Source organism: Corvus hawaiiensis, chromosome 17 (genome assembly GCF_020740725.1).
Source record: "Corvus hawaiiensis isolate bCorHaw1 chromosome 17, bCorHaw1.pri.cur, whole genome shotgun sequence".
Classification (NCBI taxonomy): Eukaryota; Metazoa; Chordata; class Aves; order Passeriformes; family Corvidae; genus Corvus; species Corvus hawaiiensis.
In genome coordinates, this window is record NC_063229.1 from 16,506,128 (window position 1) to 16,530,231 (window position 24,104).

General features: G+C 38.7%; 1 long non-coding RNA gene across 2 annotated transcripts in view; it reads right to left on the reverse strand.

Moving 5' to 3' along the window:
* Positions 1-13: 13 nt before the first annotated feature.
* Positions 14-24,104, reverse strand: part of LOC125334598 — a 47,351-nt gene continuing 23,260 nt past the window's right edge. Inside the window, exons 4-6 of one of the 2 annotated variants that reach the window (XR_007207178.1) lie at positions 5,309-5,371; positions 1,084-4,257; positions 14-205 (exon numbers count right to left, since the gene is read on the reverse strand). This is a non-coding gene — a long non-coding RNA (uncharacterized LOC125334598). Of the gene's footprint in view, positions 4,258-5,308; positions 5,372-24,104 lie in introns of both variants that reach the window. The other variant, XR_007207177.1, reaches the window with a different exon arrangement.

Below are 24,104 nucleotides of genomic sequence, written 5' to 3' on the forward strand. Positions count from 1 at the left end.
AATGTTGCAGTAATGAGTGTCTGAAGTGATTTAATGGCAATAAAATGAACCATCAGCAACTGCAGAGTATTGGTCACACAAAATAAATAATTAGGCACTGGAGGTACAAAGTCAAGTTTTAAATTTGATACCCAAGCTTTGGAAAATCTTTCAGAGTTTCCTTGGACTGTTCCCTGGAATCATTAGTTCAGCATTTTGTGGCAATCTAAAAGAAAATAGAATTGTTAGGAACAGAAAAAGAACCATAGCTGAAAACCCTATTAATTCCATGGTCCCCCTGAGTCCTAAACACTACAAGATTTATTATTGGTTTAGGCATGAAACACTTTTGAACCACCTTGAGAATCTGCACACAAGAAATATGCCCTGTGCCATCCAAGAAGGGGTTTTTGCAGCACAGAAATAACTCAATTTCATGGGAGCACAGGCATCCTCTGACCTCTGAACCACCTGTACTCAAATTCAGCAGTTTTTCCTCCTGATTTTCCTCTCTGTATATACCCCAGAAAGGTTCTTGATGAGAAGCTCTGGGTTTCTCCCTTCATCAAGTGAGTTTCCTTTAGTTTGGGTTTTTATAACCATTAAAAAAATGTCAAAAAATACTGTTTAGAATTTGCCTTAATAGCTGAGATCAGACTCATCTGAGTCTGGTCTCAAAGTGGTGAAAAAAACTGGAAACCACATATTTCTAGCTTAATTCCTCATTAGTAGCTAAGTTTTATTCACGGATACGCATAAAATTGTAAAATACGTTAAATCTCATGGAAATATCTGTATAAGCAGCAGTAAGTAAAACTCCTGCTGGTTTCAACAGCCTTTTGCAGACATAAAATCAGGCAGGAGAAAAGATTTTATGACAAGTTGCCATGGCTTACAAAACCACAGTTCCATTTAGTATATCTCTATTTGATAAAGGCTCTAGCAAACTTCCCAATTTCCAATTAGTAATGGAATTAAAACTACAGTTTCAGCATACCTGTGCATTAACAATCCATAGAAATTACAGCAGCTGTGCATTTACTGGCTGGTAAATAGCATTATCCCTCTTTGCATGTGGAGAAATTAAATACAAAGGTAAATTACCATGTTAAGATAGAAAAGGAGAGAATAAGATTCCTCTTTTCCTCAGATGGAAACTTTTTCTGCTGGGCCAAGCCATGTGGCTAATGGCTTCCAGAAGGTTGCTCGTGATCAGCAGATAGTCAACGCAGGCTTCTTCTCCTCCCAGAATAACCAAGTACTAGGTAACCATTAAAGTTGTATTGTGTTTATCGCAGTCAAAAATCTACTTCTGGATTCATGATTAAGGAAATTCATGAAAGGACAGAGTGCCCTCTTCCAAATTAATGCCATGTTAGATGTGAATCTGAAATTTCCACTGCCAGATTCTGAAAAACGGCAGGGGCTGCAGAATTAAAACTAAAAAAAAACCTATCAAGCAAAGACATTTCCAGTATCGCTTTACAATTATGCTGCCTATATCTACAGCTGAAAGGAGAATGCATTAAGAACAGTTGCCCAGGTCTGAAATCCTGTCTGGAGCAGCTGGATTCCGTAAAGACAGAAGAAGTAAATATTCAGTTAGCTCCACTGGGATAATTTCGCTGGTTTTGTCAGCAGGACATTTCAAAATCCGTACAGCTATAGACACACACATAAAATATTGAGCTTTCCAAAAGAGAGACCTGTAAAACTAAGCTTTTCTGTGTAAAGATCCATCAGCTGCTGTCATGCCTATGCAGGTCAGTCAGGTGTAATTGCCCTAAACTGGCCCTCCTGGGGCTATCCTTTACTGCAGCTGAATGACAATCAAACATGCAAAATTGCTTCTTGCCTCTGAAAGCCAGAGGAAATGAAGGGAATCACTCCCAGGCTCTCTCTTTCTCAAAATGAATTTTCCCACTTATTAACATGAGCAATAAGCAAATACAGCTTAAGCAGTCACAGGAAATTTTTTTCAAAAAGGAATTTTTGATCAATACAGCTGAATGAACACTATTAAGGGTGATATTTAAAAATTAATTTCGCTGTTCATATCTTTTTGCACATGTCCTTCATATGATTTTTTGCATAATACCACTCCAGTAATATCACTTTTTTGCTCATCTGAACCAGACAATGGACAGCTAGAGAGACTCCTCATAACTACCCTCAAAAGTGTTCAGCCTCACTAGTTTTAGACAGACCAGCCCATAAAAATCTTCAGACATACTAAGAGCTTCCATGTGCATCCCAAAACTGATATACACAGTAAACTGCAATCTGTGTAAACCTACAAAAACCCTCAAAATAGATTTTAAAGACAGGACAACTGTTCACTCCCACTCCTTTCCCATCATTACACCAGTATGGCCTGAATATATTCAGAGTGCTATCACCTGTAATGGAAGCTGCTGCTGGTAGGTGCTGAAACAGGATGTCTTTTCCACACACTTCAATTACATTAAAGTGGCAGGGGTTTGGAATTGTCAAACTATTCAGTTATTGACCGGCCTTCAGACAGAGAGGATTTGTTTCTAGTTTTTCACTTTAACCTTGTGTTCCATTAAATTCACTACAGTTAGCACTCGGAAGAATTGCATTTTGGAAGATTCAGTCAGATAGTAAGGCTATGTGCACAATCCTCTCTCTGACCAATCCCTTACACTTCATCAGCTCTTGTGAAAAAAAAACTGAGGAAGATAACAGTCTCTGAAAGAGCAGGGTTGAAAGGGATTTTAATCACCTGATTTTTTCCTCTTTTCCACAAAACAGTGGAGAGCATAGGACAGCCAAAGGGAAGGGACATTGTTTCATTTTCTGACTGAAAACACCATAAGAAATGATTGCTTCACAAAACCATGTCAGAATCCATTTTTTCCCCCTAGCATTTAAGCCAGCTTCTTCACAGGAGGAATGATCACTTGATATTAAAATTAAAATCACCACTAAAAGATCAACTGCAGATGAATTTCATCAACAGTATCTAAGAAACTTTTGGCTAATTTTTTTATAATGCATCTCTCCCCTGAAAGCAGTAGAAGTATAGTCAGTATAAGGGGAAGGAGATTTTGGTTCCCTGCATTCAGATCCCCCTATATAAAGCTGCTTCAGTCCTGCATTAAGTGCTACAGCATGATTTAATGTGGGATGTGTAGAACAAAGATGAAAATATGCCAGATTGTAAAATAGTAATTTCCTTTTTTTTTTTCTATTTATAGTTTCTTCACAATGTTCTGTCTTAAATGGAAGAGATTTTTAATAAATTACTGTCTTTGCAGAGCCACAAAACATCAACAGTTTATACATAGGACATCCATGTGATTGATACATCTGGCAACACATTAATCTTTCTTAGTCTTTCCCTAGACAGAACTTCTACAGAAACCAACAGATTTCCATTCATTTAATTTAGTTCCCTGAAAATCTCTCTCTTTGATTCTAGATGCTGCTTGGCACAGCAGTCACGTGTGCTTAAATGTACAGTCAAATGGATGGGTTGCCTAAGAGCAAGGGTATACATGTACACGGAGATTCAGTGCTGCAGCCGAAGGGAAGGGCTTCAGCCTCACAGTTCTGGCACGTCCTGGGCCAGGTTTGGCACTCATCCCACTTTTCTGTGAACTGGTTCAATTTGCTAACTCAGCCACAATCTCTTCATTCTTTTGCTGGCATGCTTTCTGCTCAGTTAGCAAGCTGCATCAGCTAACAGCAGGGTCCAGTGAATCACTACAAGGTACCAGAGGAAAGCATGGAGTGCGGAGCAGGAGCAGCACTGTCCCCCTCTCAGTACTGCATTCTCCATGGGTGTAACTTCACTCTTGAGATACTTCAGTAAAACCCAGTGTTCACCCTTCTGGAACTCTGGACACAGACATTCCTGAGTAAGGAGTTTCCTGATGGCCAGCTGAGGGGTAGAACCACAGGCACTACCATTACTATGAAGAAGGCTGCTGGCAACCAAGGCTGTTACCATTGCCAGGGGCTTATCATGGCCTCGCTGGTGCAGCTCGGGACCCCAGAGCTGAACAAACAGCTCATGGCAGTACTCTCATCTGCTTCAGTGCAAAGTTGGAGGGCTCCCTTGATCCCTCCCTCCTTGAATGCTGTTTGGTAAACACGGGCAGACTCTGTGATAAACTGACAGTGAACAGATGGGTAACACACCCTGTCAGCTGTCTGCACCTCCTCCAAAGGCACACTGAAAACTGCTGGTAACATCCATTATCTTTTGCATAGTGATCACAGTCTTCAGTTTTCAACCTCAGGGAGGGAAAGCTGAAAGGAGACAAGGAAATGAGGGGGTTCAGCTAGATGAAGGACCATGTGAAAAGATTATAATGATTTCTTTTTCAGCAGAAGGGAACACTGTGGAGCCTACTACACATGATGGCTCTGTACTGTTAAGAGATCTCGAAAAGTATAGGCTTGACAGTAAACCTGAAGGTTTCAGGTTTTAAACATGAAAACTTAAGACGAAAACCATGCCTTCTGTTCACTGGTTTTTGTCATTTGACTAAGAGAAGCAGGCACTGTAGGAGAGAACACGAAAACAGGTGGAATCTTTCACTGACCCGCAGCTCGGCAGGACTGGTAAGTGTTTTTTTGAATTGACTTTAAAGATCAGTTACCAGGTTAGAAGTGAAATCTCTTGCAATTTTCATTATGGATGAAGGCCAGAGAGAATTCCTTTGTTAGTGGTACCACATCAGATCAGAACACATTTTCAGATGCTGTCAGCGAACCAGAAAGCAGCAAGAGGATTTCACGGGGAAAGAATAATCTTATGAGTCTCTGAAATGAGTGCCCTGCTGGCCTGCTGAATGTGGGCAAAACCCATGATTAAAGCTGCCACCATTCCTGCTTTGCTGTCTGCCGTTGTTAGACTTTATATCACAGACAGGTCAAAGTCTTAATCTGAGTTCATCTTGTATGTCTACAAAGCTCCAAAACTTACCAGGGACAGGTCTGATTACCTCTAAATTATTTCCTGGTGAGAAGCCTTTTACAATTATCTGTTCTGCGGCATGGGGTTTCTTTGGAACATTTGGCTAATACATATGATACAGACATATGCATCTTCTGGGCATAACAATATGCTCAAATAATTTGTTCACTAGATGAGTGGAGGTCTACTGAGTATGAGAAAGAGTGCCATAAAATAATACCTGCTCTTTAAGAAGTAAAAAGATGAAAACCATTAAACCAAATCCTTTATCCTTAAAGTCTCACAGACTACATGGTGGGGAATAAAAAATTGTTGTCCTTCATTGTAGATATGAATGGGAACTAATAATAACAAAAAATGAGATTAAATGTTTCTCCTAACCTTGTTGAGAAGTGGTGTCAGCTTCTGGCCAAATTTTTTCTCCCATGCAGTCAATTGAGAGAGCTATGGAATTAGAGCACAGAAAGGATGTGAACAAACACAATGAATCTAAACATTAAATGGCTGCAAGCCCCTGGTCTCATTTTTTAAGAACTTTTTTTTTTTCTTGTAAACCACAAACCAAAGTCTCAAAATGCTGTACTGGTACTTCCCAGCTTTGCCTCCTTACCCATTAGTCTTTTCCAGACACACAAGATACAATGCATACTGACATTTCGAAGTGCAACCTTTATATAGCACTAGCTGGCAGATTGGCTCTGAAGGTGGCTATACTTAAGTGGGTTTTTTAATCTACTTGTGGCTACGAACTCAGAGGTCACAATAAGGCAAGTTATTGGAAGACAAAAATTAGGAAATGCTCATTCCAAACTGGTATTTGAGAAAATAAATATTTAAGCTGACTTAAATATATGCCAGAATTTTCTAATGAAGAAAGACCATAGAAAATGTAGTCATACTGAAGATTAGATTTTTAGGGGAGACATACAGGTCTTATGGAAATGATTGTTCCAAATAAATGAAAGGAAATAGTTTTGTCCCTTCACAAGCAGTCACAGGGATATTTCTTAAACAGCAAAGCAAGCATAAGGCATTTATTGGCACTATATGACTAGCTGATAGGACTGATGGCATCCAGCTGCACCTTCAGCCATTCACTTCAACAGATTTTTAAGCTCTTGTGCTGATACAGTCACTTCAGGAAGCAAAACTAAAAGTACAGACTGAATTTATGTGGATGTGTAACACAAAGGGGTATTGTTGATCTGTAAGGGTATTAAAGAAGTCTAAGGCATTGTCTAAGGAAAGCATACTTAAATTGTCCTGCTTTTATAGCACAAATAATTGATTTATCCCCATTTACATATTACATCAATGATGGAACAAACGTACAAATTTGACTAGTCGGGACCTGTTGGACCAGACAGCCAACCTATGATGAATGAAGTGCTCCCTTTTTTTCTGAATGCTCAGATAAATAACTGGTATAATAATCACAGAATGGCCTGCACCAAATCCATAGGGATCCCCCGCTGAAAATCCCTGCTTCCACAGAGTGGGGGGCAATGGTACATCTCACAAGTGGGTGGAAGAATTTTATTATGCTCTGTTGCTTGACCAGGAGATGGCAGTGATTCCCTTTGCAGAAATAAGAAAGCTCCAAAAAGACACAGAACTGCAGTCAAGAGGCTCAGGGGACACGGAAAAACATGCAGAAAAGAGACATGCAGAAAACAGCCTCCTTGAGCTCAGTGAACAAAATCACAGTGCAGATAGCAGAGGGAATATAGCTAAGGTATTTTCCTTGTTTCTGTGACTATCGTTAGTATTTCTTTGGTGTCTAAAATAAAGAAAAATTCTTGGAGAGACACACAGCTCCCGGAGCTTTCAGTTCGGTATTATTTATAGCCCTAATTATATTTCAAGAAGAGCAACAAATTTATATCTGTCAATAGCAGCTGTATGTTAATGTTACTTGTATGTTAGTGATATTTGTGAAAATATGCTCAGAAGCTTGTACATTTGAAAGAGCCTGAATAAGCAGAAGAGATCACCTTCCCCCCAGGCTCCTCCACAGAGAAAAGCTCCATATTCCTGTGCCAGTGCTGTGACTCAGAACAGGCAGCTTCGCACCACTGCTCCCTGTCATTGCCTCTTTGTGTCCATCTTCCCCCCTTGCAACTTCATAGATCTCATCATTACTGTGCTATCCCTAGAGCACATCCTGGGTATGTTCTGCAAATCCTCCCCTGCCTCAGCCTCGGCCCACACTGACAGCCTACTTGCATCACTCCTGAACTGCCCAGGGAGGTTGTGGACGCCCAGAGAACAGAAGTGTCCAAGGCCAGACTGGATGGGTTTCAGAGCAACCTGGGTTAGTAGAAGGTGTCCCTGCTCATGGCAGGGGAAGTGTTGGGACTGCATCCCTTACAACCCTTAACAATCTGTAGAAAAAGACTTGCTCTCCTAAAGAAGCAGTAGGAATTGTGTGGCTGCGTAGGAAACTCTTACTCTCTGGCCTGCAAAATGCATAGGCACAAAAAAAAATGCTTTTGAAACAGTTTATTTCCCTCATTTTGCTGAAGGTCTAGAAATAATCTACAGAGGGAAGATCCAGACCAGAGTGCTGAAAAATATAGTGAATTTTGTGTGGTTCTTAAAAGATATTAATGGTAACCACATTTCAAAATTATATTTATCCTGGAAGTATGAGAGTTATAAATTTATTAAATTACTATGACAGATCCAGTTGTGGTTTGTGTGATGCCACCCCATTAATCTCAATCTAAAAGAAATTTGTAGATTTTTACCAAGAATCTGGCAGAATGAGTGGAGGAATATAGTTTGCCCATTCAAAGGAGTTAACACTTCAAAAGTCATGATAAACATTCCTAGAAAACAGCTCACAGAAGTTCCCGTGAGAGAAATTTTTTACATCAAATATTCATTACATCACTGTAAATATACACCACCAGTTAGTCCACAATGTTATGTCAATGTAAGAAAAGGCATGGGTCTTCCTGTAAATTATGTCTTGCAGCTTTTAAAAGACTTCTGCAGGACAAATTATGTAAGTAAGGACTGTTGGAATAGGGCTTTCTCTGCATCTTTGTCATTTCCCTTTCAATAGGTATGTGTGATGGTTTCAGTGGTCTGACCAAACCACATAACTCTGCTGTCATCTGCATCCCATAGAAAAAGTATTTATCCCCACCTTGTCAGTCTAAACTTCTTCTACTACTCCTTCTACTAGGAAGAACAACTCAAGCTGTCTTTTTGCAGGCTGGCATTAACTACTTCCATATCATGCAATCCTCCATCCTCCAGGCAGATAGATTCCAGTCCCTTCGAGGTTGTAAGTGTCCTCTAGGCTCACACTGAAGCTCTGCAGACAGAACACTAAGTTCAATAGCTTTACGCTGGATCACACCGTGGCAAGAAGGTATTTTGCAAATAAATGGGGGCATACTCTGTGTGGGAACTAAGCAAGCTGGCTAACTTTATTTCAAGCCAAGAACCTGAAAAGTCACATTAACACAGCCTGGAGCATTGTGGAGCAAATTCACCTCACCCAGAGATTCGAGGACAGAGATTGCCTTTCAAGCAATAATTCTTGTGCATCTACAAAAGCCAGTCCAGTTTTAGCTAGTTGTGGATCAGTCTCCACTGTTTCCATTGGCTTAAAAAAAATTGTACTTACATTTGGGTAGCTATTGTAGTCTATCCCTAAGGAGAGCAGCAACTTCTCTTTTAAATGTAATATGTAAATTAAAAGCAGCCTTTAGTCTCTTAGTGGCTAGAAAATGGATGTCAACACTGGGTACCTCAGTGTATGTCACTGGGACGGAAGCACACTGCCATGGCAGGAAGGAAAACAACATGGAAGAGGTTAGCATTATTTCTCCATTAAGCTTCTACCATCCTGTCTCATAATAATCCAAAAAGAGAAATGACAAACTTTGCATTAATATGTATTTGTTTTATAGTGTACTGTCATATACATATGAAAAAGTGTTACTGTTAAACATTACTGCACTATTTGAGCAAGATAAAGGATGAAGATTTTTCTCCCACTAGCCAGTATTTATTCACACAGTTTGCTTTTAGGAAGTTTCTTTAAACACTTTTTACATTCTTTGTAAACTTTCCTCCTATAGCTTCACTATAGGAGGAATATTATTAAATTATATCATATCAGTTTAGTTTAGTTTGGTTTATTTGATTTTGGTTTAGATTTTTATTGTAACCATCCAGTGCAGCCTTAAAGATTCATTTCTTCGGTGTCAGCTTGCTGGGTTTACCCTCAAATAGTCACAAAATCATCAAAGCAAATACGAGGCTATTTGGCTGAACACACCAAATCACAAGTTAATTGCTTTTAGTGAGAGAATAGCTTTGTTCCAACAAAGACAGGTGCCACAGCACAACTCAAGTATATCAGAAACAACATGACTAGCAGGAAAATGAAAAGGTCCAAAAAGCTATTGTCCCTTGCTCTTTTACTGCAAACTAATGTGCATATATATGGTACATATCAGATGATAAGCTTGAGAAATTGCATTTTTGATGGATGTGATTACTATAACTGCAGTAACACATCTCAGTGACAATACAGCCTGATTATTTAACCTCAATCTAACATTTGATCATTAGAAGGATCTAGGTCTTCACAATGTCTCTTTACATTTTCCTTTAAAAGCACCACATTCTTTCCTTTTGTCCAATCAAAACACACTGAATTAAATCTGGGCCTGTCAGGACAGATAGTCTTGAAAACTAATGTGGCATGTTATCTAGTAAAATGACACTAATTGACATCAATTTATCCAATAAAATGACTTCAATTCACCCAAAAGTTATGGCCCACAGAGTACAATAGAGCATGGATTTCCTCACATCTGGAAATCAGAATCATGGTCACATTCAACATCAATTTCCTTCCTTCCCAACTTTCAGCTAATGTCATTCCGGCCCGAGTGCTGGCATCAGCAGATGTGCTGCCTTGCTTAGCCATTGCAGCTTTTTCCAAATGGCCCCTAATCTTGTTGGTTGTCAGGCTGCCGGGTAAAAGGAATCTGTCAATACACACAGCTCCAGCTTCCTAAATCCCTCCATAATTCTCATTCCAGTCAATGTCAGAGTAATTGCAGTTTCATATGATCAGTGTCCTATCCAAGTACAGTCCCACATCCGCATAAATATTTCCTGATCTGTATTTTCACCCAGCCCTGGGAGACAAGTAATTGTTTCCTATTATACTTGTTTTACCATTTCAGTCCTTAGCCTCAAGTTCAAGGTGTCTCTTAGTTGCCATCCATGTGAAGGTTATTCTGTTATGAGCATAATGCCCTTCCTCATTCACACTGTCATCATCTCCTCCTCTGTTCTCCGTGATGATTGCCTGTCCTTAAAGTCTGTATCTGGATAATGTAATATTACAGCCTGTTTCCTGAACTGGCAACATTTCACTTACTCCAATTACACCAGATTTGTCTTCAAGCAGCAGATGTCCTTGCTCTCCCAGTCTTGTTTGCCATTTCCCTCCCGGCCTCATCATGCCCTCCAGCACACAAAGGATTCCCCTGCTAAACAGTAAGCAGAAGCTGGTGTGCCTCATTCAACATTTTTCATACCTGTCTAACTGGAAGATGAAGTTGTGCAGTTATTTCCTCTGTGAAATGAAAATCTGGAATCTTTTATCAGATCATGGTTAGCCCCTGCTTCAACAATAAAGGGTGCTCAGTATAACCTCTAACAGAGACAAGGCAAAACATTATACAAGAGAAGCTTTCCCACATTCTTAGCCCTTGTAAGCTCCCAGAGAGTCAGACAGCTGCAACAGCTCCTACATGGGTTGTAAAATAGCACCTGTCTGTTTCTGGTCACCAGTTGCTAAAAGCTAGAACAAACATCAAGGCCCCTGTGAAAAGACACGTCCAAAACTCACAGATGCCTGTGGAGATTTTGACTTCACTCAAGTATTTCTGGGTCTCAAAGTCAGGCTTTTGCCATTCACTTTGCAATGTAGGTTTTGCCATTTATTTCCACAGATGTCTGCATTAGCAAAAAGACTGTAATATATCCTACGGCTGGAGCCATTGCAGTTCATCTGTCACTCTGCCTCTTATTGCCAAGGGGATAGGCATGTAGGCTGATGACTTCTATTTTACAGGAACCCTGGCTGTACTAGCGCTACAACTTTCAACACCAGAGGCCTCTCCTCCTGCTCTAGCGAAATACTGCTTAACACCCGAGTCACCAACCTTAGCCACAGAAACAGCATAAGGTTTTCCAGCTCACACACTCACTGTGCATTTTATTTCATTTTCATTTTACTTGAATACATGTATTGCATATGCATTAGGCCAGCTATGCCAGAAGCATCATCACAGAAACATACTTAATTTGACAGCCTGCTCAAGTGGAACAGCAATGTTACTCATTATTTACTAGGCTGAAAGTCTACCAGAGCAGAGACTTCTAAAGGAAGCTTTCCTTCCCCTCTGTGACCTATCAAGAATAGAGGAATTGCTATTCTCTGTCTCACTTCTGAGCAACAGATCATCATGCTGGATTCAAAGAGGATGTAGTCAGGATACAGTAAGGACATTTTTGGTTCTCAGAATATCCAAATAGGAGTAAAAATGTAATTCATAGTCTGCAAGTTCAGTAAAAACCAACTATGCTGGCTGAGCATGTTTTTCTCACCAGTGTTACTTTCTGAGCTACTACGGCCTAAGTTAAATTTCTCATCTACTTCAATTCAAATTCCAGAGCATGTGTGAATTTGTCCTTCCGTAATTTCTATCATATGAAAAGTACATGTCTCCATTTTCTCCCATTTAAAAAATATTAGAACATTTGGCATTTTAAGTGTCTAGAAATGAGGAGAAAGGATACAAAAAAAATACATTAGAAGTGTGACTAAACATTCACACTAAACATGTGAAGTACCAGTGGCATGATGTACTTACCAAGAAAGCATCAAACGGTTTTTCATTGTGGCATCTTTGAGGGAACGGTAAAGTATCTTGAAGCTCTGAGAAACCAGTCAGTTGTGCAACCACTTTGTAATTTGTGTTCCAGTACCAGTGAAAAAGAGTATTACTAGAAATACTTTTTTCTCTTCTTTTCACAAGTCTAATCAGTTTCTAGGACTGGGGAGCTAAGGTAGTAAAGTCATGAATACTATGAATATAAAATATCTAACTTGCATTAGCTCCTCTGTATTTTATAAATGGTAATTAAATGTCCCTCACAGCTCCCAGGCTAAATAACTAGCCCAATTTTACAAGTGGAAAAGTGCTGGTACAAGTACACTATCTGACATGGCTGCAGTTATTTTTTTTAATTCAGATACCTACATTGAAGCAGAGGATACCTTACTTTGATGAAAGTCAACTACAAGGGACAGAAAAAAATTCCAGTCTGAAATTTCCCTCTTTCTGCTGTTTTATGGACCAAAAGGAGAGGAAGACATGAGAAATTTGAGAACAATCTCATAGTGCACTGTGCTATGCCCCTTGTGTGAGGCTGATCTGCTCCCTCTCAGCTCTCCTTTGCTGTGCTCTGTCTGTTGTTACAAAACCAGACTTGATCGAGTCCCTCTGCATTCTATTTAGGGAAGTACATGACCCATCTGAAAAAAGGAAAGCTTGCTACTATTGCTTTTATTTATTCCACAGGTGCTAAGGGCCAGATCAAACACCTCTACTGCATCCAGAGCTGCCCTGATTCCACAAGAAAGGCGTGCTGTCCCTGTAGCACCAAGCTGCCAGGGACAAGGACATCTCTGTGGTTTCCTGAGGGTCATTAAGAGGTCATTTTGTGCAACTTACATACACTGTACACTCTGAGACTACAACAGAAACTCAGAGAAAGTTTTAGCTATCGAGCTAAATTTACTTTCAGGGATGTTGTTAAGTTAGTAGCTTTCCAGTTTCTGTGAAGGTGAGGTGCCTAAGACCAGTCTTAGTCCTAACTGAGCAGAGAAGAGATGGCAAATGTCACTTTCACCTCAACCTCACAAACATTTTCTGTTGCTAAAAAGGAGTTGTGATTCCCCTCTTAGTATAGGTAGTTTCCTTAGCTTCCTGGCAAGAAATGCATATATTTATAAGAATTTCTCTTAGCCAAGTGTATGTTGCCAAACGTTCATGTCCTAGAAATACTGCTGTTTCCCGTTAGTTATTATCCCAACTATTTATCCCAAGTTATTATAATGCCATATGGCCATAGTAACTCGCCTGCTGCTTCCACAGTGCAATTACTTCAATTTTGGCAGCATTAATCTACAGTATTTGCTGTCTCTTTGGATGACATCATAATGGTACAATGCAAAAGTGATCAACATCTCCCAGGCTGTGAGAAAGGCAGTGTCTGCACAGATTATGATTTAAACCAGGCAAGAAACTTTTTCTTGAAAAAACAATAAACTATTTTCACTAATGCTATTTTTAGAAATATTTGGGATAGGAGGAAGGAACCACATTACTCATATAGAGCTGCTAAAGCCCTCCAAGGTTCAAAATTTGTATCTAAAAAAATGCAGAGCAAACGCCTGCTTGTTTCCAGATAATGCCAAAAAATAAAAATTGCAACTGTTAAATTAGGAAAAAACATTATTATTATCTTCTGTGGTCAGCAAACCACTGAGATCTGTAGGTTAAGTACAGATTTTAAGTCTGTGTACCAATCTATAATTCTGGAGGATTCTAATTGCTGAATAACTGAGATGTTGTGGCTCTGTGAGCAATTAGAGATCCTCCATAAGAGTCAGCGAGCTGGAGGTGACCGTCCTCTAGGTACTGCAAAACTGCTTCATAAATTTGTGAAGCATTTGTTCACACGTGACTAATCACATATATCAGTCTAGTCTCAAATGACTTACGACCTGAATTGGTCTCATTACCCATGTTGTGAAGTGATGTCTGCTACTATTTTAATTGCCTGTTAGCCTACTCAAACACCAAGTAAAATTAACATGCTGAAAGCCCGGACTTAGGTTCACTTCATCCTGTGCATATATGGACTACAATCCTGTCAAGACCTACATATGTTCTTAGCATTATTATCATCAGCACTCCTGCTAATGTGGACGAAAGTGAAGTCAACGAATGACTATGAGCACAATCAGAAGCAGAATGATATTACCACAAGGCAAGACAAAAAGCTCAGATAGAACAGGGCTGTACCACATCTTCCTTGTCAAATCACTCCCCAAGAACCTGTGGAAAACCAGTGGTATTAAATATAACTTTGATATAAGATCATATTTTAAATGATCACCCTATGATTATACAAAAAATATCTGTGAGTAGATCTTTTCTAGGCAGCAGGCAAGCCCACCTGCTGTGAGAGACCCATAAAACCTTAATTTACCTGTTGTCTTCAGATGCCCAGTCCTGACCATGAGCTCAAAACCTCAATGCATCTGAGCACTTCTATGAACTGCATATAATGAACAGCCTGGATGCTTCCTCACCCACTTAAAACCAGCCTCCCCACACTTATGCCCATTTGACATACTCTATATATTCGTCAATGTACCGACATATTCCAAATTTTACTTTTTTTTTCTTGGATGAATACTTTTATAGTTACAGTTCGGTACTAATTTTGGATAGATTCATGTGGTATGCTACAGTGATGGTATAATAAGCTCTATACATAGCAATACCAGTGATCCATATTCCATTGAAAAGGAAAATTATCAACACTATAGCCTGTGTTAGCATGTCAGTTGGGCATACATGTTGAGGAAATCTCAAGCAGGGATATAATTAACACATTTGTGCATAATCCAAGTGATCATTTGTCATCACCAGAATACTGGTAGTTACTCAATACAGAACAGGACAATGAAAGGCAGGGATTTCAGCTATGCAACAAGTCATGGTGTTCCTAATGGAAGAAGAGACTTTGGATTTTCAAGGATTCCACTGAAAGAGAATGGCCTCCATCCCTACAGAATGAGAAAGACATGCACAACAGAATTTGAAGAAAGTAGGATCACAGCCTCTGTTCGATTATGGAGAAGACTCATTTTTAGGCCTGGTTGCTGATCTTTCGACACGCCAATTATCATTTACTATGCACAAGAACATGATGATCCACTGTTACCTCCCACCACATACTTCATTGTAAACAAGGAACAGAGACATCCCCTCTGCATGTTCTATTTTTCACAAACTGCCACTCACTTCTGACACTATCATTACAAATCATGCTTTTTATATAGGAATGATACCCAAGCTGATAAATGAAAGGCAGAAGGTGCTTTGGAATAAAAATTCCAAGTCAAAATTGGCACATGCCTACAAGATAAACAGCACTGAAGGTTCTGAAAGCAGTTAAGGTGTCACCATGGCCAGTTCCAATAATAAAAACAGGTTTAATTTTTACAGGCTACACTATATAACCTATAAAGCAAGACTGTCTCCCTTTGGCGGCATTTGCCCACAAATTCAATGTCAAAATTTGTATTTATTTGTATTTTTTGCACCGGATGAGTGCAAAACAAAGCAGAATGTGTATACTGCATACAATCCTTGGCTGCTGCTTCACTGCTCTCCTCTGAGCTCTACAAAGCACTCAAGGACACTGACCTGCTTTTCATGTCTTCAGATACAGCCAAGCAATTCCTTAACAGTATTTCTATGCTGTATGAGCTAATCCTGTGTAAAGATTTTAGGTACCTTTGAGCAAGAAATCCTGCACAGCAGAAGTCACATAATCGTATTACTGCAGCTCTCCATGGGGGCTAAATAGCCTTGTTAGGAAGGGCTTTGCTGAGCAGGGCTTCTCAAGCCAAGCTTGGTAGCTCCCTGGTGGTAATTCAGATACCTGCTCTGTGCTGCGCAGACACCCCTTTGTTCTCCTTTACCTAAGACCTGGATCACCCTCAGCTTCGTTCCTGCTTTCTTTCCCTAGCCTGACTGGCTTAGGTATGTGGCTGCTGTCAAGATTACAAAATCATATTAGCTCCTTCATTTTAGTGGGAAGAACTGCTAATGGAGCTTTTTTTGCCCCTTTCATCACTGAAGTTTAGTCTGCTATCAAAGGCAGCATATTTCTGGTGATTACAGATTTATTATAAAGGTATTGGTGAAACACTCCAGGCTGGTTTCCTGCTTGTTTGTGCCCAGGAGTACACCATATCCTGGAAATACGCTGCCGAGATTAAGCCTGAATTATCTGCAGGGAATGAAATAGGACAATCCAACACACTCAGTAATGAACCCTGCAGATGTTATGTAAAGGGACTGTGCCCCTCCAGGTTCTCTGTGTGAAAGCTGACTAAGCAGCTCCTGCGGGAAGACTGATTTTCTTCTAAAACTGCTATAAAATAAAATGGTTGTTTCAAATCCAGCAATGCACCACAGGTGCAATTTAACTTACAAAATCCCAGCTCTCTTCATAGACATCTATAAATCTTTGCCCTTTAGATCAGTACTAGGCATCCCAGTTTGCTAAGCTCTCCTAATTTAATGACACACATTTATTTGGAAATCCTGTAGCAGGACAGCTTCAAAAGCATTATTTTGGCATTGTTACACTGCGAGAAATTATGGTGGTTAGGAGTCTTCCAGCCTAATTAGATTCCATTTTGCTCAGTCATCCTAAAATCAAACTTTTCTTTTCAAAGGATTTTGTGAACAGTCTGCTAGTGAAAGAGAATTTGTAGTATTTATGAGGCAACAGTGTAAGTGGAATTTAATAGCCAAGTGCCAGCAGGGAACTGTCTAATCTTTATCAAATTCTGATTAGCACCTAAGGACTTCTGGTGAGATAATGAGGCCCAGACTGGCTTCTATCCAGTTTTTGACATTGGCACCAATGAACATCTAGTAATTGCTAGAGGAATACATACAATAACTGAACTTCAACTAATTAGTGGAGATTTAACCAAGTCATTGAAGCTTATGTCTTCGCAATTCAACAAAATATCAAAAATCAGGTAATCACCAGAGACACTTAATGTACACCTTACTTTATCCTGCGTAAATAAATTAAGAGATGAATTTCCAGAACTGGTGACTCCTCAAAAACTTAGCATTGGAATGTATTACAGTAACTACCGTTAGTCCAGACCTAGGAACTAAAAATGGTTCCATGCCAAACTGAACAAAGTCCTGCACATCTAAACTGACTTCAGGTCCTCCTAACAGGATCTGTGTCTGTGACCTTAATTATCAGGTCTTGAAAGTTCAAGTGGCCAAACCAAAATCATTGGATTATGAGAACTTTAGTATCTAGATCATTTTTTTTCTATCTTCACTAAGGTGGCCACCGCACAAAAACCTGAGAGCTTAAGTTGGACATTCCCTCACACAGCCAAGCACAGAATTTTATGTATTTCTAGAATGAAGACCCCAATTTTTTAAAGCTTTTTTATCTGAATGGTCATTTGTCTTCTGGCTCCCCTTCATCTTCCATCAGAACCTCTGAAGCTCTGAAGGTATCCAGAAACCTTAATTTGCAGTATCTATCAGTGCATGTTCTTGTCACAGCATTAGAGTCCTTCAGCATGATAAAGTCCAACAGTGCACTGAAGAAAGTTTATCCTCCTTTTCCCATTGTACCACAAACCTTACATATTCTGTTAAGTGACAAGAGGGATACTATCACTAATTAGAATCTGTTAAACAAGTGACAATAAAAGAGCCAATAATTTGTGGATGCCAGTGAGCAGTACTGATAAAAGAAAGAATAAGACTACTATCAAAGACTTCTGTATGGAGCTTCTGTATGGAATTATTTGATAAAATGAAATTTGTAATTAATGAAGGAAATATTATATGTTCCATCCAGCTAAAAAAAAACCCTTTCAAAATTCATGTAATTGTTATTTTGGCTTGGAAAGGGGAAGCTGCGCAGATGATCAATTTATATAACATTTCAAATCTACTGTATTATTTAATAAATATATACATATATAATGGATGACTACTAACAGCAATTACATCAAATGGGTGAGAGCAGCAATTACTTCAGATACAATGGCAAAATCCACAAAACTGAAATGATGCAACTAAGAAATCTCTTGCTATTACTCTCTTCAAGACACAAAATTCAGGTTGTTTTGACCCAATTCAAGATTGCAAAAAACCTCAGTGTATAAAAAGACAGTCATAAGGAGGGAGATGGAGAGGAAACACAGAAGATACAAGAGATCTGCAACGTTATCATGAGATTACCAATGGTACGGAATGACAGCACTACTCTGTGAGCACAGTCCATATGGAAGTGTTCAGTTTCTTACTTGCAAAGTCCTTTGAAGAATAAACTGCATTAAATCCTCTCTGGAATGATAACAATGAAAACTACTAAAAGTTTGTTAATGCCTGAAGACTTTTCTTATTTGTCTTTTCTTTTGCTTATCTACCACTAATCCAGAAGAAGAGACGTGGGAATCTGACTTGTTATCTGAGTTATGCGGAAGACAAGTCAATAATTTTGTGCTTTTTAGCATCACAGTTTTCTGGAAAATTTTCTCTAAAATCTTTTAGAAGTTTTGAATGTTCAACAAAATCAGTACTGATGGCATGATCCCCTATGGCATCTCCTATAAAGACACTTTCAAGCTCTGCTGCCTTGAACTACTTCATATTAAAAAAAGAAAAAAGATTTATATGTATCCATAACCAGAAATTAAATTTCAATGCGGTGATGACCTTCCGCATAGTTCAGAAAATGAGCTTTGCCTGTGTATCTATGTATTGTAGCCTGCAGCTAAACTAATTTTTCTAATCATTTTATTTCCCATAAGGACTACATCGACCAGCAACAGGTTCTTGACCTTCTTCCAGCTGCAAGACAATGCATACCAGGAGATCTATGTGAGCTGTGCTGCTGCTCTGGACCCTGTAGGAGGACTAAACACCAGGGAGCTCTGTGCTCTCCTAACTCTGTAATGAATGGGGGGTTTGTTGTGTTCTCACGAGAAGGGTGTATTTGCCAGTGATGGTAACCTCTTGCCTCTGGGGTTTCTCCTAATTGGAGCATTTTAAAAGTACAGTAGCTACAGTGTTTGCATATAAGGGCTGGGGCATGAAAACCTACAAGAAAGGAAGATTTTTATCATTTTTATTTTCAATAGCCATATCTCTCATTAAGAGAAACACCCCAAATCACAACACAACACAACACCAAACATAGTTCTATACAAACACAGGCAGTGTCTTGTTTTGCCCCAACAGAGGTATCAGTGCAATAGAGCACTTGCCAGTTCTGCTGCAGAGTGCTGCTTTGGCACTCCTCAAATTGAATAGAAGGAGTCAATTATTATGGTCAGAGATAATTATTTCCTTGGGTTACTTTGGCCCTGCTCTTTAAATGCAGATCCCCTGAAAAATTTTTCACTATTGGAGGGTTCAGACAAAATCTATGCTAGTTCTTTCCTCTTTATAATTGAGAATTAGACTTCAAGTGGGTATGAATACTTATTTGCAACGTAGGACATCTTCTGCTATCTCCTTTAATTTATCAAGCCAGCATTAGGATGGAAATAGAGACAGTAGGTAGCAAAAAGTTCAGAGTAATGGGTAGCTTCATGTGGTTCCTGGTTTTTTTTGACTTTCATGATCAGTGAGAAACACTTCTGGTGCAGAGGGATATGCATATAAGCCACAGTTTTACAGACTTTTGTCTTCTTACAATAGCAAAAAGCCAGAATGTATATTAAGTATGTCAAGAACTTGGATGCCCCATTACTGAATACCATTCCTATTCACACCCTGCTGGATATTTGCTTAACAAGTCAGAGCCGGCAGGTTGAAAAGCTGCTGCAATGTAGCTAGTGGGTGTTCTGAAAGTAATGTCAGGGATGTAAAATAAGGCTATCAGAAGTATTCATTTAAAGGACTTCCAAAATAAATTGAATTTCATTTTGTGTAACAATGCTTAAAGCCTATACTGTGAATTTGAAGGGCCTAAGGGCACAGGAAAAAATATAAATCTGTTACACTTCTAAGAAAGCTTCTCTAATTTAAGTCCAGGATTTCAGTCAGAAATAAGAATTCTCATCTCTTCAGTTCCATTCCACTGGTACTTGGGATTTCACTTAAGTCCCTTCTCTGTTGTTTTGATTTAGATTCCTTTTCCAATAGAACCTTGGCAAATCGCCTCCTCTTATGCCTAGTGCTGAGATCTAAGTGGCCTTGTTTCTTTTCCCCTACAAAGCAAATTAGAGGCATCTGAAACAAATTATAGAATACAAAGAAGGATTCTTTTCTGGATAAAACTTTCTCCGTTTCTTCTCCATAAATGAGCTCTTGAACAAATTAAGAAGTTGCATCTGACTTCTCAGAGGACGTAAAAAAGAAAAGGTAATTGTTTAGTAAAATAATCCACACATGGGAAGGTCAAGAGAGACAAAAAGCATACTCCATACTAGAATGATCTGTGCATGCAAAGTCATGTAAAGTAGCCCCCAGTCATTCAATCACTGCAGTCTTATTTTTATTTGGCTTTGCTTAATAAAAAAGTTCATTATATTGCTAAATTGCGTGATGAGTCAATCTACAATGAAATATACTACTTGGCACCTAATTTGGGCATCAGAAGTTGTTGGTCACAAGCCACAGTCTGAATGTGCTTTATTCTCAAAGCAAGTGACAGCTGTTGCTCAAGTGAACCATACTTTTGGTGTATTCCTTTACCGGTTATCAAGACAACTTAGAACAGACATGACAAGAATGGTTTTCATCAGCGGTGTAACTTGTGTTACTAAGGTAGGAGAATGCTGGAAATACATTTTCAAGAAAAGCACTTTTTAGACATTTGCTGTTGGCTTTGTATTCTTACAAAGCAGGTGGTGAATGGCAAAAATAGAGGAAAAAACCTGTACACAGTGAACAGCAATTCTGTTGTAATCATATAAGGCCATAAAACCTCCTTGAGAAATTTGGAATGCTTGTGTCATACACTTTTATTGGTAATAGGATTTGGGTACTACTGGAGATTGTATTTCAGAGTAGATATTTAGTATTCAGTAGTTTTGTCTAGTCTGGAAATTTCTGTATTCTATGATCCTATTGACCCAAGACACAGAAGGATTTCAGTGGTTCAAAGACAAAATCAAGGGAATCTTGGAAGACATAAAATGTAATGGAAATTAAAGGAAATTACTGGAAGAGGTGGACTTAAACAATTGTGGGGCTTGCTAGGTTAATAATTTCCCATTCATATTTTATTACTTTAAAAAAATATATGTTTGCTGTCCACTTCACAAAGAAGGTAAAATCTTAAACTACTAGTTCTAGCCCATTTTAACTTTAAAGGACTGGATTGCTGTTTCTGATTTTTTTTTTTTTTTTTAAATATTAACACATTCATCTGCTTGTCTTCAGTTTTCCAGCAACCTCCAGTAACGGAAATTATATTAAAATCTCATCAACATTTTTTTAATATATTTTCCTATTTTTACTTAATCTTTTTCATCAAAATTGACAGACTGTCAGAACAATGGATGTCTGCTGCATTTTCTGTTCCTGCTTGCAGTCGTGTACCAGTATGTTATCTCATGACTATGTATTTGCAGCTATTTTCCTGCTCCTGCATATTATTGTGACAAGTGCAGAAAAAGAGCATCAACAACATTCCATTTCCTTGGCACCTGAAAAATACTGAACAGAAATTGAATAAAATGAACACAGACTACTAATGCTTGGCTATCATATCACCAAATTCTCATCATCCTCTAAGGACTATATAGACTCATTTCCCATAACCTGTATGTTCTACCTGTTATAGTGGGATGGGATAAACGTTTTTTTCAAATCAGAACAAAAATTTACTGTGCACTGCACAGCACTTAGGCTGCACTTATTAATATCCAGGTGTTCTTATTATGTTCTTTCAAAGGAATAATATATTTCAGGAAGGGCAAGATAAGGTAAGAAGGATTTACCAAAATACTCCAAAACATAGCTTTGAACTTTTCATAACTACTTCCTTAATGTTCACTTTCACTATTAGGAATCTTCTCATTCACTGAATAGTTTCTAAGAAATCAAACTGTTTTGAGCCTTGTCTAGATTAAGGAAAGAGCACTTGGGGGACAAGAAAGTGAATATGCGTCTTTATTCTTCAAAGGGAGTAAATAAGTGCCTTGCTCACATCTGAATACACCTGCCATAAAGTATCCCATTGAAAGATTATTATAGCTGATATAATCAAAAAGCTGTCATTTAAAGAATGGTTTCTCATATGCCAATGCAGGACTTACACAAAATTAGATGTCTTAATTCACTCTCTGGTTCAAATTTTTACATTCAACTAGTTTTCATTTTAATCTCACCATATCATTAAAACATGAAACTTCATATAAACAAATGAAATATGGTCCTCCCTGCAGATGTCCTCATATTAGTTGTATACAGCAGAGCTTCAGCTTGGTAGGTGCTTTAATGTTTATTCTGTAAACATGTACATTTGATATACTCTATCCCCTTGGCTTGTTTGAGCTACCAAGGAGGTCTGGGCAAAAGCCGCTATGATTCCTCAGGGCCAAAACTCAAATGTCAAGAAAAACTTCTTATATTATGGATGCTTACTAGACAGCTCAATTTCTGGCTTCTCATCCTTCCAAATTTTCCCTGCCTTTAAAAATTATTTTGATATTTTTGAAAGCATTGGGTTATATTAATTTACTATAATTGAACACAGAAATAGACTATTAATTCATACCGACTAACTGGACTCTGCCCATCTATTTACATGAATAAATGTCCAATAAGCACCTAAAATTATAGCAACTATGCTTGAATATTGGGCACTCAATTCCACTCAGCCAGGATTCTGAAGTGATCGAATCCAAGGCTTTGGATTGTAAATGTACCTGAAATCTTTTTTGCCTTGTTTTATTGTAATTGACAAACCATTTTTGCTTTGTTTTTAATGTGCACCCATAATACAAAGGCCTGATACACATTATACTTGAGATAGGTAAGTTACATGATAAAGGAAGTTCATTTTTCTTACGCTGTTAATGTAAAGACTAGTAATATACTGCTATTTCAAATAAACTGCTGTGTTCCCTGAATCTTTGACCATATATCCTTTGCACAGAGGATTATTTATTATTTCTATTGTACTACTTATATATATATAGCTTCTTACAATTACTGATTAAATGACAGGAGAGGGACTTCAGTCAATCATGGCCAAGAAGAGAAACATTATTTTCTGACCTCTGCTGATAGCTTTATTAGCACCAGGCAGAATTAATTCCTAGGTAACATCATTGATTCCAATGGCACTACTACAGCAGTGAATTATGTACTCACATCCTGGTTATTTTCACAGTTACCACAACAGTTTAACGCATCTATGTCACAACGACGGACAGTCCAATTTTTAGGGTGTCCTACTTATGGAATGGAAGAACCTAATTTCACTTCACTTCGTACTGAATTACCACAGTCAACCCCTTCAGACCTAAGCCTCAATCTCAGTGTGCTAAAAGGCCCCACTTCATTTCTGCATCCAGTGCATCCACTGCAGGAATTTCCATCAGATGAGCCAAGGGCACTGCTAGCTGGCCGTTGTCCTGCCACAGGGCAGAGCTGGCTGCAAATCAGGCCGAGTCGCTCACATTGTAGATGAATGAATGTGTTAACAGTGGGCTCTTGGATTTGATGAGGTGTACATTTACCAATTTTTATATTCAGCTGCTTTCTCTGCAGAGCTCCAAGACAAAGCCCCAAAAACACCTATCAGTCTGACTAACAGATGGAAAAGAAACCTGGTTTGAAAATCCCATGGGAATCATTTGTGAACTATTTCTTTAGGAAGGTTGGTGGTTACAGCAGCTACAAGACACACACTTCCTTATTTGCATCTAAGCTCCAAAGAGATTTATGCTGCAGAGAAGCTCATGTTTCGTGATTCCAGCAGTGATCAGTGTTTTCTGGAAAGCTGGAAGTGATGGCTAGAGGCTTTTCCAGAGATCTGCAAACCGAGGTATAAGGGCAACAGTATTTGTAGATTTGAGCCTTGGCTTTATTTTAAAAATTTACCACAGATGTTCTTACTTTCTCATCCTCAAATAAGAAAAAATCTCCAGAAATTATTAAATAACAAAGATATCTAGGAGGCAAGATTTGCTGTCTCCTTTTATGAAGTCTAACACCTGTTAAGTTAGGCTACTTCAGGTTAATTGCTACTTAATCGGAAATATTTTACCTACTGTATTTGACTTGCTGATGAATTGCTTATGGCAAACTTAGCAATC